At 47.7% G+C, this 16,718-nt stretch overlaps 1 protein-coding gene across 1 annotated transcript in view; it reads right to left on the reverse strand.

The window, feature by feature from the left end:
* The window catches only part of GFUS (GDP-L-fucose synthase), a 120,963-nt gene extending 105,285 nt beyond the window's left edge, over positions 1-15,678 (reverse strand). The window contains exon 1 of the mRNA XM_078686618.1: positions 15,562-15,678. The gene's annotated coding sequence lies outside the window, so the exon portion shown is untranslated. The remainder of the gene's footprint in view (positions 1-15,561) is intronic.
* Positions 15,679-16,718: the final 1,040 nt, after the last annotated feature.

Below are 16,718 nucleotides of genomic sequence, written 5' to 3' on the forward strand. Positions count from 1 at the left end.
GGCCCTCCGTTTTGGGCTCGAGGCTACCCATGCCGCGACAGGTACTTCATAGTTCCGTGAGGTATGGGGGGGGGGGGGTGCGAGTTGTTGAAAAGGGAAGGGTTGAAGAGGGGGGAGGTTGGGGGGTTTAGGAGGAAGCAGATGTTGCCTTTCTTGTTGTGTTCGGGCTCAGGGGTAGGTGGGGGGGAATGCACGTGTTTTTTACAAGAATATTGCCGTTGGTGCGCAATGAGTGGCCTACGTCCATGAAAAGCAGTGGGTGGACCCGCAGGGCCGCTATCTCTTTGTCAAGGGGATGGTGGGCACAGAACCTGTGGTCTTTGGAAGTGTCTATGCCCCCCCCCCCCCCCTTTGCAGTGGGCCCTAGCTGAGAGGCTGTTTACGGTGTGGGGAGACATCCCGGAATCCTTGGCAGTAATTGGGGGGGATTGGAATGAGGTGATGGATGTCTGTATGGACCGCCAGAGGCCGCCAGGAGGTGCTTGGACCCCCCCCCCCCACTAGGTTACATGCTGTGAGTGAAGGATTGGGCTGGGTGGACACCTGGAGACACATTCATCCAACAGAGCGCGAGTACACGTTCGTATCTGCTGTGCATGGTTCCTTCTCACGATTAGATTATGTGTTTGTGCCCAGAGTATGCTTATGCAGAGTGAGAGCGGCAGAGATTTTACCGAGGGGACTGTCCGACCACTCCCCGGTATCGGTCAGGGTGGAGCTCCTTAGAAAACGTCAACCCTTCCGGTGGAGGATGTCCTCATGGCATCTCCAACAGCCCGGCTATGTCCGACATCTCCGGGAGGCAATAGATCACTATTGGCGAGAAAACCTGACAGATGAAGTTGACGCAGAGGTGGTGTGGGAGGCCTTGAAGCCCACTATACGGGGGGTGGACATCACGTGGTGTACTGCGGCTCGCCGCGGGCGTCGAGAGACTGTCACGGCGGCGGCTGCGCTGGTAGAAACACTGGAGCAGCAGAGTCGGGGAGGAGGTGATGAAGTAGTGATACGCTTGTTTCTTCAGGCGCAGCAAACATATGCATCGGTCTTAATGGATGAGGCCAAACAGGCGTGGCTGGCCACGCGGAGCAGAATTTATCAATGGGGAGATAAATCATGTACACTGCTTCATAGACTTTGTCAACGCAGTCTTCAACCCATTACGCTGCCGGGTCTTACTGCTGCCGACGGGATGGTCATTACTGACCCGAACGAATTAGCAGCGAGCTTTGCTAGCTACTTCACGACACAATATTCCCCGTGTGACCGCTTATCTGCTGACGAAGTGGCTAAATTCATAGATGATCTGCCGCCTAAAGCGGTCTCGGATGAGACCAGAAGGGCCCTCGATGCTCCCCTCACAGTGGAGGAACTGGGAGACGCCCTGGGACAGCTCAATGTAGGCAAGGCCCCCGGGCCGAGCGGCTACCCTTGTGAGTTTTACAAGAAATTCCATATACAACTTGGAGCCCACTATCGTCGTGCACTTGAGACTGCGCGTACACGGGGCAGGCTGCCTCCAGACTGGCGCCATGCCGAGGTGGTGGTTTTTCAGAAACGAGGTAGACCCCCGGATAGACATGACTCCTATCGCCCCATCTCCTTGCTTAAAGTGGAGGCCAAAATACTGGCAAAAGCCCTGGTGAATCGATTGCTCCCTTACATAACGGACCTGGTCCACCCGGACCAGGCTGGTTTTATGCCTCTCAGGGCGACGCGCCATAACATTCGGCGTGCACAGGCCGCGGTGGATGCCATGGGGGCCTCGGGAGAACAGGCGGCTTTGTTGCTCGCCGATATAAACAAAGCCTTTGATTCAGTGAGCTGGACATACCTATTTGCGCTCCTATCCCGCCTTAACCTAGGCCCAATATTCCTGTCGTATATCAAACTACTCTATACCGACATCACGGCTGCGGTGCGAGTCGCGGGAGCGGTGTCCGAGACATTCCGCATTGGACGGGGGACCCGACAAGGGTGTCCTCTATCCCCCTACTTGTTCGCCCTCGCCATGGAGCCTCTGGCCGCTTGGGTGCGCATAGATGCACAGATGCGTGGCTTTGTGTGGACTGGGGACCTCTCTGATAGAATTGCGCTGTACGCGGACGACGTCCTATTTTTTCTCACTGACCTACGACGCTCGGGGCCGCGGGTGTTGGAGATACTGCGGGTCTTTGGAGAGGTCTCGGGCCTTTACCTGAACCTGAGCAAATCCACCCTATGGGTCCTTGGGGGTGATGCGGTGACGGACCCCTGGACATCGGGACTGCAGGTAGCTGCCGGCGGTTTGAAATATCTGGGGGTGTTCCTATCGGAATCGGCGACCCTTACCTGGGAACGTAACATAATACCTGTTTGGGAGCGGGTTCAAGCGGACGTGAAAACGTGGTCTCGGATGCCCCTTACTATCTTTGGTAGGTCCGCGATCTTTAAAATGGTGGCGCTTCCGCGCCTCTTATATCAGCTGCAGAACTATCCCCACCCCATCACAACTCAGTGGTTTCGGCAGGTCAACTCTGTCTTAGGACACTTCCTGTGGGCTGGGGGGGCTGCCAGGGTGGCGCTGCGCACGTGCTTTTTATCTACATATTGTGGAGGACATGCCACCTCGGACCTTCTGTCCTACTATCAAGCCTCTCACCTGCTCGTTTTAAATGACTGGTGGTACAGCGATAGTAGTGATCCGGCTTATGCCCTAGAGCGCGCACTGATGGGCGACAATACCCTACACACGATCCTCTACTCGGCCCGGCTGCGGCGGACATTGCCCAGTGTTACGAGGACGGTCTTCGCTGTGTGGCAGCAGGCGCTACGTCGTGTGGGCTGGTGGGGCAGACTAACTGCAGAAACACCGCTGTGGCATAATGGACGTCTCCCCGAGCTTGCCTCGCTGTCAGGATTCGACGGTTGGGACGCAATCGGGATCTCGTTGCTGGGACATGTAATGACAGGGACTACGCTCAAATCGTTCCAGGAGCTCAGTGCGGAGTTCCACATGCCCAAGACCCAGTTTTTTCGCTATCTGCAATTTAGACATGCACTGACGCCCAATCAATCAATCAATCAGTGACACTTATAAAGCGCGCTACATACCCGTAGGGTCTCAAGGCGCTGGGGGGGGGGGGGGGGGGGTGCCGCTACTGCTCGAACAGCCAGGTCTTCAGCTTCTTCCTGAAGGAGAGGTGGTCTTGGGTCAGGCGCAGGTCGGTCGGGAGGGAGTTCCAGGTCTTGGCGGCCAGGTAGGAGAAGGACCTTCCTCCTGTAGTCGCTCTTCGGATGCGGGGGACGGCGGCGAGGGCGTGGTTGGCTGATCGGAGGTGGCGTTTGGGAGCGTAGAAGTTGACTCGGCTGTTGAGGTAGCTCGGGCCTCGATCGTGTAGAGCTTTGTGTGCGTGGGTGAGGAGGCGGAAGGCCCAGCATTGCCAATCTAGACTCACTCCCTGAATTTAGCCCAATTGAGGCAAAGGTCTTCATGGGCGACCTCGGGGATAAAAAGGTCTCCCGAATATACCAGACGCTGGTCACCCACTGTTCCTCTACCCTTCTTCCCCTGCGGACGGCCTGGGAGGCTGATATTGGCTCCATGGATGAAGATGATTGGAGGGAGGCCCTAGAGTCCCCGCGGGGAACAGCCATTGCAATACGGCTCAGGTTAATTCAATACAAAATTCTCCATAGGGCCTACCTTACCCGTGAGCGGTTGTGGAAGGCGGGACTGATTGGTTCACCGGAATGTCTGCGTTGTGGGGCGGCAGTAGGTACACTGCTCCATACGGTATGGTCGTGTCCTAGAATAGCTGGTTTCTGGAGGGGTGTGTGGAACTGCCTGTCTGAAGTACTGGGATGGGACCTTCCGTGTACTCATCGTCTAGGACTACTTCACATCCTTGAAGGGGTTGGTGGGAACATATATATATATATATATATATATAAACGCCACTTGTTGCTGTTGGGGCTAGTATTGGCTAAAAGAGAACTAGCCCGCGCTTGGAAGGACGAGAGCCCCCCCCCCCCTGTGTGTATGGAGAGCTGGATTGGACTTTTGTATGGGTCTAGAATGACCAATCTTCGAAGCACGAGGATGCCCCTGCAAGCACTTTAAGATATGGAAGAGGTGGGCTGACTATAGGGAATTGCCACTAGACCCCCCAGCAGACCCTGAGGAAGACCCCTAGACACACACCTTTGATTAGGCCTGTGAAATACGTCATAACTGCCACACCACGACCAAGCACTGATGCTTCTTCTACACACGTGCATAGGGTTAGGGAGGGGAACGGGGAGGTAGCGGGGTGGTGGGAGTTCCGGGGGGTAGGGGAGGGAGGGGACTTTTCTATAGTTCATATTTGACCATAACTCTTGATTGGACTCTGGCCCTATAATGTTCATTGTAACAACATGTCTGGTGGTCTCTCCTGACTGGAGTGCCACATTATTGCTCTGCCTAAATTCAATCAATAAAAACCAGTTGTGAAAAAAACAAAATGCCCGCCCCCTTTAGCAATAACGAAACCTGATCAAAAACGAAACCTGCCGTGGGGCGGGACTTCCGTCTTCGGGAGCCCGCGCCCACGGAGTGCCTGGACAGAAAAGCAGTGCTGGTGACGCGGGGCTCCCATGCCCGAGGGAGAGCCCCGCGGAGGCTGCAGAGTCCGGCGATGCGGTGAGTGGGGTTGATCGGGGGGTCGTCTTTATGTGGGGGGGTCGTCTTTATGTTGGGGGGGGATTGTCTGTGTGTATCCTCTCGTGTGTGGGCGGCGCGGCCGGAAGGGGGGGGGGCTGGGGAGGTGTAGTGTGTGTCTGTATGTGTGCGCTCGTGTGTGTGTGTTGTGTGTGCCTGCGTGTGCATGTGTTGTGAACAGCCTGCCGGAATGTATGTGTGTGTGCGCGCATGCGTGAGTGTGGCTGTGTGTGATTGAGAGAGGCTGCGAATGCGAGGCAGGGGATGTGCACGGTGCCGTGCGCGCCCTCGAGGACAAATCTGAGACAGCAGAGGCTCGTGCACCAATGCGGTCTCAGATTCCCCCGAACACGCCAACAATAGGTCCTTCGCTACGCTCGACCTAAAAAGGGGGAAAAAGTAGAGGTCCCTGAATACAAGCAGTACCCCATACTGAATACAAGCCGCACCCCAACGGACCCTACAATAAGCCCAGCTCTCCTACGCCGTGGTACCCCACACCAGAAATGCCAGATCGGGAGGCTGCTCCTTACTCGTGGCCAAGGCCTAGAACGCCCTTCTGCTCCACTTCAGACAGACAACACCGCTTCCCATCTTCACTAGAAACATCAAGGCCTGGCTCTTCGACAGACCTACTCCTTGATGGACTGGAACCTGCACCCCTCTCACCCCCAGCGCCTTGAAACCCTTATGGGTGAGTAGTCGCGCTGGATAAATGCATGATTGATTGATTGAGCAGTGGAAGGACACGAGCAGTGGAAGGACACGAGTTATCAAATACAACTACACTAAAGGAGTAAAGCTTTAGACACAGGACAAACAACAAATAGGGAGGAAAGCCATGAAATAAGGAGACAGACAAGAAAACCATCCAATCAAAAGTAAGTGACTGACCTAAGCCAGCGATTTAGGCATATATATTTTAAAATATTAGACACAGTAGGTGTTGAATAACATCCAGCTAAAGATGTCTGCAGGAGAGCCCGAAAAAGCAGTGAAACACCCACATAACCGTGCTAAAACCCAAGCAGGACTGATGTTGCTAGTTTTCCATGTCACTAGTTGATGGCTAAAACAGTCAATTCAGCATACAGAAGTATGTGGTTTATTAACAGGGGTGAACAAGTGCAGCAGTCCAGGAAACATCGGCTTATCAATGTTCTATGGTGAACTAGTTTGATTCACAATTCTTTTAAAGTCTTATCACTGGGCAGACCGCAGAAGACTCCACCCAAGTACTGGACTCCACCCGACATGCAAGTGACTTGTGCACTGTCACTTCCTCCAGTGCTGCTGCTGGGTGGAAAATAAAAAGTCAGTGTTGAAATCTCATAAGCTACTTCTTCAGGAACCAGGTAGACTAACTCAAGGTTGGTGGATGGACTATTGATCCATCCTGCTGTGATAGCAGGCTCATGTTGTAGGTGTAAAGTAAGAGGGCATTTGTAACTGCTCTATTCTGAAAGAAGAGATCCCCAGAAGCGTTCGGCCATCCTGAAGCTACCATCACCGGGTACGCCTTGTATGCAGGCAGGTTTAAGAACAGGCGGAGGGGGGTGGGGGGCGAAGAAGTAAAGAAATATATCTTTGAAGCAGATTAGGACCATGTTCTTTAAGCGACAAGATGTCCTTGCTTATTCCTAAGGTGTTAGTGGCCTCTGAAGTAAGTCCACATGAGGAAAGTCCCATTACAAGCAGAGAAACATCAATCTCCCTAGCCATAAAAGGAGCTGTCTACAGACAGCTCTGTGTAGTCAGATTTTTTGTCTCCTTTCCCTTGCTGCCCTGACCTCCCCACCCCTTCCCTACAGAAACCACTGTCATTTTTAGACTGGAAATTGCATGCACTTGAATGACAAAGTGAGAAAGGGGTTGTGAGCAAAAGTTCCTCCTTTTGCAGAGGATATATCATCCAGTCACAGGATAATTCCTCATTTGAACGCAATAAAGTACAGGTAGGTTCATGTGAAAATGATTCTTTTTATTTACTGTTTGTTTCGGTCCATTCACTTCTTATTAAATTTCCATAGAAGTTGTGGTGTAAGTAGAGAAAGAACAGCCAACACGTGTTTCGCCCTGTTTGGCAAGTGAAGCCAGGGCGGATTAAACCGAGGACCAGACGTAGGATATCGACAACAATATTTAAAAAAATGTGATGCTGTACATAATATCATTTATCATGGCCGTGGAAATGTAAACGATCAATATTGTTTGGAATGAAATGACTAGCCTTGAGAAAGCCCTGGCTTCACTTGCCAAACATGGCGAAAAACTTTGTTTATTCCATGGTAAGTGATGCACTTGTACAGCAGCTTTTGAACGTATGAGACACCATGTTAAGTAACCAACTAAATATTAAAACATAAAAACTTTTGGCTAATTTAAAGCGGCACTCTTTTGAAAAATCAGGGTTTTGATATGGAACCATTTCCAGATGGCCTGCCAGTAACCAGTTTTGCAAAATATGATCATCAACAGTACCACACAAGTACGATAATGATTTACATTTTAAATAAAGAGGTCAATAAAAATGTGAATAAGACTTTTAAGAGCTAGGTATGATGTATGAGCAAGACAACGAAGGATGAAGCCAGGCTCTGGTTAAAATGTTGCCTCTTGTTCCACTCCGGTTTCAGAGAATGTATAGCATCATTAGCACTTAACATGAACTTTTAAGATTTGAAAAACGAAATTGTAGTATATAAAAAAAACGCAACTAACTGATATGTTATGCACAGGTATACATCAAATCCAAAATGTGAATTTCGTTGAAGTTCTCCCCTGAAATTGTAGTACCAATATGGTACAAGGATAATGATGGATTATCTACAGAAGTGGTGCCCAACCTAAGTTCAAGAAGACTTTAACCCGGCCACATATTCAAGACATCTACTATGACAAACAACAATTTTTCCTGGAAGTTCAGCCTAGACTGTTCTTATTTATGCATGTCTAAGCCTGATTTTTAGTAGCACAGAGAGCAAAAAATGAAAGACTGGAATATCAGGTTAAGTGCTCACCAGTGACTGAAAATAATGAAATTATTCCTTCCGTCACTTTGTTTTCCATTGAGGTTGACGCCCTATGTGCGTGTTCCCAGAAGTGGGTGCTGTGCGCGCGATAGCACAGGACTCAAGATACTTCACTGATGAGCCCTAAGGAGGCTAAAACTGGTCTGGGGTTACTTCTGTTGTTGTTTAAAGGGAATAAACCCTAGCAGTTCAGGCTTGAGTGTTTCTATTTGAGCAGGACAAAAGCTGATTTACATACAAGTGGCTGAAAAACAGTGAATTTAAATTTGTTACCGAGCCAGTTGCTGGGATTCACTGCAGGCAAATGTGCATTATGTGTATATCCTGAATAAGTGGCATGGATCTGCCCTCATGCACCAATACTCACATCCTTGATCAACAGATCATGATCAATTTGCCTCCATGAAAAAGTGTAACTTGAGGTCAAGTGCTATGGAACATCTGAACTCACTGTTTTTGCTGTATTCCTTAATTGTACTTTTTCAGTTGCTACATTGTTTTCCAGAAACAGATGGAAATGGGCTTTAATGCTCTTAAGAAGTCTTCCTGCATTTAGGTGCAACATTGAGAGAGTTTATTTGTGGCTACACTTTAAATATGTCATTCAGGCACTTAGGTAAACTAAAGCTCACCAGGAGCTATTGATGTTTCCAGCTCAGTATCCAGGTCCTCTCTGACCTGTCCAACAGACGCTTGTGGAATCAGGGAAAGGGAACAGTCTACAAACAGACAACAATCCTTGCACCAGACCACAAAGTCAGTGCAGGGACACACAGGATACAGCAGAACACCCCTGAGCTGCAAGGGGCTCTGTGTATAAAGGCACATGTATTTTGTAATTAAGGTGATGGGCTTAGCTAGGAAAACCCTGGTACATGCCTTGGTAACATCTCGACTGCACTATGGAAATGTTCTTTACTTAGGAGTAACTAAAAAATGCCTTCATAGGCTGCAATGCATACAGAAAGCGGCAGCCAGCCTAGTTCTGAAAGTGCCCAAGAGAGCTTCTACGGGGAAGGCCCTCGACGACTTGCATTGGCTGCCGGTTTGGGAAAAGAGTCCTCTTTAAAGCTCCATGTATTGGCCCTCGTAGCTTACAGGGCTACACACCATTGTGCTGTAACCATGTGCTTTACAAGTGTTATTATTAATATTATAGCATGGTCAATTTTCCCAACGTTGGCTGACTGCTAAGAGAGAAACGTGTGTCAGTCTCTACCCACAACGGCTGTTTTGAATGTGGGACAGGCTGCAGTATTTTTGGACAGCTGTCAGCAAGCCTGCATGTTTTGCCTCTAAAAAGAATACTATCACAGCAGCTGCAACCCCAGTCCCTTGCTGTGTGCTTCCTTTCATAGGGGAATGAGAGGGGCATGCAAGGAGAAATTAGCCTTTCACATCGAATGTAATACCATGCATCCTATAGGTATGGTAAAAGGTAACAGATCAACTTGGCTTTCCAATTAAACAATACATGCATCTTGGTAAAGATTTGAGTTGCTCAATAAAACACAACCACCCATATTATCTCTTAATCTTCACCATACAAACAAAATGAATCATTTACATCATAAAGGACATTATCTTTACTAAACATCCGAGTTGGCCATAATATGGGGACAAATGAACGTGACAAGAAGTTAAATCAGGAGGTCACATAACTGTCATACTGGGAACGAGCATGGCAAAGACAATAGGCCAAAGGTTTAAGACAAAAAAAAAACAAGCAAGGAAGTGATGGCGAGCCCACAGCGACCACGCCATTTTGTAGGCACACTCATGCGTCATTATGCATGTGCACCTACAAAATGACGCGGGCTTTTTATTTACTTAACCAAGATAGATCTGTAAATTTAAAAAATAGATAATAAGTAGTGCAAGGGCCCTTTTCTTTTTTTTTTTTTTTTTAGACGACGGGGCCGGCAGCAATTTGAAGCTTGGTCCTCAGATCCCCTCAAAAAACAGAAGATGGTGGGCAATGAAGGAGTAAGGGGGTGGGGGGGAACATTTACAACGCAACTTTTACCACGCAGTGCCTTTACGACGCAACTTTTACAACGCAAACCATTACAACGCATTGCGCTGGGGGGCGCTCTAGGATAGGGAATAGGTTTAATTTACTGTCCAACACCTTCCCTACTATCCACGGGGACTAGAGTTGGAATAGTAAATTAAACTATTCACTATCCAGCTCCCCAAAGCACTATGCGTTGTAATGGTATGCGTTGTAAAAACCGCGTTGTAAAAGCATGCGATGTAAAAGCATGCGTTGTAATGTCATACATCCGGGGTGGGGAGGAACACCGAGTGGGCAGGGACGGGAAAAAGCAACAAAAAAAGGGAAATCAACTTGGGAGAAGCACATGAGAGAGCTAGCATAATGAGGGAGACAGCAAAAGAAAGCAAGGGTTATTTGGCAGGATTTATCCGAACTATACACTGGAGAGAGCTTAAACACCCTTGCACGCTCATAATGTGCTTAAGCAAAAAGAAAAAAGCAAGAACGGGAGAGAAGTTAATAAATGGAAAGCGAAGAAGCACCAAATTAAAATTATGAGACACTTTATGAAGGAAGGAAGGATGCCCAGGCCTTCAATACTTAATCTAGGTTCTCAGATACATAAGGTTCACAAAGGAGATTTATTTCAGAGCCAGGAGGACTGCTGAAGATAGCTGTGTTCACATTTAGAAGGCGCATTAAGACGCTGAAAGGCAAACTCCAGCCAAATTACTCTTACTGTACTACACTATAGATGCCTGGTTATTTCTTGTTCTTGTGAAAGTTTCATCTTTGAAAGGACTAACCTCAGGGAAGGCTCCTTCATTGGAGCAGAGGAGCGTTGCCCCACTAAAACGCCCCTAGTTGAAAAATAAAATGGTAATTCATCATTACCAGTTAATTTTTCATCCCAACACCCTCCCATCCTGAATGAGCGTCAAGACGAGTGCGGGGCCGCTGCCGAATGACAGCAGCAGGGACTGGGAGGAGGGCGAGTTGTATGTGCACCTTCCAAAGTGTGCATGTCTTTTTGGCCGGCTGTCTTGCGACGGCCAGTCAGACATGCACTCTTTGAAAGCTCTAACCCATAAAAGCAACTGCAGGCCTCCAAAGCGCTGGGGAGCCGCTGCTCTCATGCTGGTGAGAGCAGCGCCCTGATTGGTCGAGGGAGGTTCCTGGTGGCCGGGCTGCTGCGCAACGAGGTCCGGAGCACGAAGTCCTGTCGTCAGGTGTCTCAATGTATGCGGACGATATTACTTTATTTGTCCGCCACCCTCATGAGAACCTTCACCCTCTGGTCCGTGAGGTGATACGGTTTGGCGGCTATTTTGGAATCCAGGTCAACTGGAGCAAATCCGTATTATTCCCACTCACTGATGCCACGACACCATTCGATTCGGAATATCCTTTTGTGTGGGCGACTGAACCCACCAGGTATCTCGGGATATGGCTTAGCAGGGACGTTTATGAGCTTTGGAGGGCTACATTTGGCCACAGGTTGGACTGGCTAGAATCTAAGATACCCCTTTGGAGCCATTTGCCCCTATCTTTAGCCGGACGCATATCCATTGCCAAGATGGTGGTGCTCCCAAAGATCCTTTATCTCTTTGTGAATATTCCCATTCCCCTCACAGCTCATTTTTGTCGCAAGCTCTGCTCGTTGGTGATCGCTCTGGTCTGGGCCGGCCGGCCGGCAGCCCAGGATTGCATATAATATTTAACGCTTCCCATGTCGTGTAGTGGCCATGGCGCCCCTGATTTTAAATTCTATACCCTTAGTGCCCAGGCCAGCTTTCTTCATTTCTGGCTCCACCCCACTCAGATCCAGCCTCATGTTGCAGTCGAGGCAGACCTGCCTGCCCCTTGGCCGCTTCCCACTGCTTTATTTGTCCCGGCCCGACCCCCGCGTGCTGGGATTGATACGGGCGAGACCCTTCGCTGGGCTTGGGAGGGGCTCCGGAAACTCTCAGGCCCGGACACGCTCTCAGCGGCCGCAATGCCTATTGCTCAACACCCGGCTTTCCCTCCTCTTAAATCTCCGGCGATGGCGAAACGTGCCTTTCACCTTGGACTTTCTACTGTGTCCGATTTTTATCCTGGGAACAAATTCTATTCATTGGTTGCTGGTCCTGGCCCCATGGATACTTTGCTCTATTACCAGTTAAGGGTGGTTTGCAGGAAGCTTCATCCTTCTTTTCCTCAGCCCACCCCCCGAACCGATCGCCACCGTGAATCTCCTTTACACATCCTCCTCTCCACTTAAACTGATCACTAGAATCTATGCTACCACGTTAGGGGCCTCATCTCCACTGACAGGGCGCCTGTTGCATGGGAGACGGACCTTTGCATCACAATATCCCAGGCCGACTGGCTGTACTGCTGCACCCAGATTAAACGTCTCTCCCCTAACTATCGACTGCGCCTAATCCACTTTAAATATCTCCACAGGCTCTGCCGGACCCCCATGCAATTGCACAAAATGGGCCTCATTACCAGTGACAGATGCCTGCGCCCGCAGCTGACTTCTCCCATCTTGCTTTGCTATGCCCTAAGATCTCCACTTATAGGTGTGAGGTGTGCGCTGTTATTTCTGACATCCCTTCATTCCCGCTCCCTCCTGACCCTCTGCTTTGCCTTTTGGGCTTTGTCAAATTCTGTCCAGATGCCTCTCGTAGGCTGATTGCTATGCTGCTTGTCCTTGCGCAGTGCAGGGTTTCCATGTGCTGGGGTCGCCGATTCACACCAAAGGTGTCCCTTTGGTTAGAGGATGCTTCCCACTGTCAGTCTCTCTTATCCGAATTTTGGGACCTAATGCCCGCTAAAGCCAGCCCGCCCGCCGGATATCTGGGTCCCGCTTGTCGCCTATCTTCCAAGTCACACTCCCCAGCGCTCAGCGACCTCTCCTGCGATTCCAGTCAGCGCTTCGCCCGCCAGTGCAGATCCATGAGTTTCCTTCTCTAGTCTTCTCTTTCGTCCCCTACCCCACACTACCCCCCCACCTATGTTTAGTAGCGGTGCCTTCCCTGACATTTTCTCTGCACTGATGTTGGTGGGTTTCCGATCTATGTCTTGATTATATTGATTGCAGTGCTTGTAACGGATTGCTCTTTATTACGTACAACATATCGTAATGCATATTATTCTGCCATGGTGTAACTATGATACTGCTGTGTCTAACTCTTCAATAAAGGTTTTTGAAAACTTTAAAAAAAAGTGTTTCTTTTAATATATTTTAAGCTTATATTTGTCTGTGTGTGCCTGTTTATTTATATATTTTTTTAATTTTATTTGAGCGTGCACCTGCCCCACTTCCCGTTGATGCCAGTCGCAACTGCCTAACCGCCACTTCATTTAAAGTTGGATTCGAAAAGTTGGTAATGCAAATACCAAACAAACAAGAATTGGCTAAGCCAATATCTGCCCTTTGGGACATATTGCTTTGCCAAATGTCTAATGATTCTGTAGAGCATTCCCGGTGCTGTGCTGCATGGCTAAAGAGAAAAAAATGGTGCTATGGAGGGAGATGCATCATTTTGTAGAAGAGCATCACCACACATGCACACCTACAGAATGACGCAGAAGTTTAAGTAGCGGAAGAGAGAGTTTGTTTTCCTCTCCTACCAAACCTGGGAGGTGAAAGCAACACCAAGGGCAGCGGCGGCGAAGAAATAGACAAGGTGCATAGCTGCAAGTTTCAAAGGTTAATCTGCGATGTCCGCTCCAGTCCAGGATTTGTCCTTTGAATCCGTTGACTTATCCAGTTTTATAATGGAATATAAAAGGCTACAAGTCCCAGAGATCAAATAAACAAGCATTTTCAATGCAATAGTTCTTGCATTTTCGAGAGTTTAAGCTATAGGCATTATAAATGACAATGCCTTTTATTTAATTGTTTTTAAAGCGAACACATATAAAAGGCATTGTTATTTATAATACCAACAGCTCAAACTCTCGCAAATGAGAGACTTCTTTAATGTTGGCCACGCCCCTTTCTTTAGACACTGCTCTCCGTATTCAGGTTACAGTGAGCAGCATCTGAAGAAAGGGGCGTGGCCAACAGTACTTTCACCCAAGAAAATATATATATAAGAAAATAAACAATGTAGTTCTGCCGCTAAGCTTAAAGTGGACCGCACTGGAAAATTAAATAAAGAAGCACTTCCGCTGTAGTAAAAATTGGGCCGCGCTACAAATTAAATAGATAAAAAGTTTGTCCACTATAGTTAAAGCAAATCTTCAGCCATTATTATTAAAAATACGAAAGTGGACTGCGTGCTGCCTTGTAGGAAATCACGTCGTGGGTGGGACAGTGGAAGATCATTAACACCTTGGCTGGGGCGCGAATTCCACCGCGGTGCTGGACATTCCATTCTTGGGCGTGGTTCGGACGCCCCCCGGCCGTCGTGCGCACACCCCCACCGTGACTCATGACGGCCGGAGGCCGTAATGAGTACAGAAGGGGTTAAAGAAAACAGTGCTTACAGACTACATAAAAGCAGACCGTGTAACAACACAAGTAAAAAGTCCAGTCCTTATGGAAGGTTACAAATGCAGACAAGGTGGTACCAAGGAGGGACTACTAAGCCTATTTATCAATCAAAAGCAACAATTTTGAAAGGACAACACCAGGAGCCAATTGAAAAGATGTGCGGAGCTTATATTCCATACCTCAATACAGCAGGCCTCGCAGAGCAGCGCATGAGCTGCCCAGACTTGACCTAAAAACTTGGATTGGAGCACATCACGCATGGACCTGGGAAGCGTGGCAGGGCAGAGGTACGCAACACAGAGGGAAGGAAGTTGAAGCAATACAGGGGGATAAGGGGAACAACAACACAGAGCGAGAGGGAAGCAACATGGAGAGGGAGGCAACACAAGCACAGGTGTGGGGAGAGAAGCACACGAGGGAAACAATTGGAAAACTCATGAACTCTCAAGTGTTTAAGCAAAAAAGAAAAAGTAGAACAAGTAGTTCTCAAAAAGTGAGCAATGCTAGGATACGAGTAAAGAGGGTAGGCTCCAGGGGAGGGGCAGACCCAAGATGGACAAGATAAGCCATTGAACATGAAGTAGGCAAACAAGACTGGCAAGAATGCCAATAAAGTCTGGTAGCCAGTCAAAGAGCAAGCTGCCATCTATCATAAATTCAGTTGTAATTTACCAATCACATCATGAAATTAAATAATGCGCATACTGAAGGTATTTATGAGAATTTCAATTCATTCAGTTGTTTAAGCACTCAATGAGGATTTCAAAAAAGACATCATCATTGATGACATACTACAGTTATATACAATGATCCACAAAAATCAAAATGTTTACAAAAGAAAGCATTTAAATCTAGAAAACTAAAACAAACATTTTCATTTCTAATCAAAATGTGCCCAGCCGTCTGGTAAGCTCGACCTAAAAAGTGCCTGTTATACCTGTAGCTGCACTGTTCTTTTCTAAACATCACTTATGTAACTCTTAACTGAGGAGCGAACCTGATCCAGTTTTTTTAATTCACTTTCCTAAAAAGCCAAAATGCAGCCATTAGCTTCAAAATGAGCGCTCACAAAACAGGTTTATATCCATTGCATTCAATTAGATTTTCTTGTTAAACACCCGAATCTATTCTACAGTCACCAAGTGAGAAGGCGTACCTGGTGGTACGCTATCATGACGGAAGGTGGGTGGCCAGGAGTTCTCTGTGTATTAACAGGTGCCAGTCGTTCCCCACCCACCCTTTGGGTACTTTTGTAAAATAATATTCGCGTGGCTAGGGCATTTGCGGAAAGTAGCAAAATCAGTTTATAGTCAACAACCTCACGTATAACTATAATTCTAAGGTGCCCCTTGCAACCTACCTAGCAGCGCTCAACAAGCACAGGTACCTCCTTCCCTGCAACGTGTTCGTTAAGCCATCCTACTTCTCCGCCAAGGACTAAAGGGGCTCCGAGCGTGTGGCACGCTGGGAAATGTAGTCCTCAAGTCTACAGAAACCGCTGCCAACATTTAAAGAAGGGCGGACACAAACTACGCTGCGACCGGCGGGCTTAGGGTCTGGTAATAAGTACGCCATCTTGGAAGGGAGCGTAGGCCATCTCTTGCCCTCAGGAAACAGGTGGCTGGTTGTAAAAGAAGAAAGAAAAAAGTATTTTACTCACATTCTTTGTTGTTTTGCTTTTCGTGCACTTCACGCATTGTTAATCAATCGATTGATCCCTATTATTCAGTTATAAATTAGGTAAGGCGTGCGTTTATTTTTTATTAATATATTCGAGAAAAATATAATAAACATACGTTAATAATACAAAAAATATTTTCTTTTACAAAATGTGATTTGTCTTCTGTTACGAATATTTACTTTTACATGCCTCGGCTCCTACTCAATTAAATACAGGACCTATTCGTGCTGTGCGTCTTCTATTTTCATCTGCAATGACAATTGCAGAACAAGCATTTGCAATGCAACAGGTCTCGCATTAGGTTGAGTTAGAGTTATTGGATTAGTATATTTATGTTGTTTATTGGTGTTGTTTTGAGTTAGTTGGTATATAGTACATGAACTTAGGCAGGTCAATTGTCGTTGTTTAATATTGTTTCGTAGACCTTTTGTCATAGCATATAAACATTTACAGTGAATAGTTTAAACACTTGTTGAGATAGGGCATGAGTTTGCTATAAATCAACCACAGGCAGAGCATGTGCATATAGGAAAGGGTAAAAAATGACGTAGGCAATGCACTGCTTATTGGCTTTTAGTGAAGTTATATTCGTTTTTATAGTTTACAGTTATTTAGAGGTGCTCCAACTGGTGGCGTAACCGTCCGTTTGCGCCAACTATATAACTCTCAATGATGTGTGCACACGGCCTGTGTGCACATCCCAGTATTTGGGCACTCCCTCTGGTTCAACAAGTGTGAGTTGACTCCGTACTGTTTCAAAGTTTCTTTATTTTAACATGGTTACATTCAGCCTTTTATGAACGTGGATTAGTTTCATCAACTTCAATAGGCTTAAT

This window comes from Lissotriton helveticus, chromosome 4_1 (genome assembly GCF_964261635.1).
Source record: "Lissotriton helveticus chromosome 4_1, aLisHel1.1, whole genome shotgun sequence".
Taxonomy (NCBI): Eukaryota; Metazoa; Chordata; class Amphibia; order Caudata; family Salamandridae; genus Lissotriton; species Lissotriton helveticus.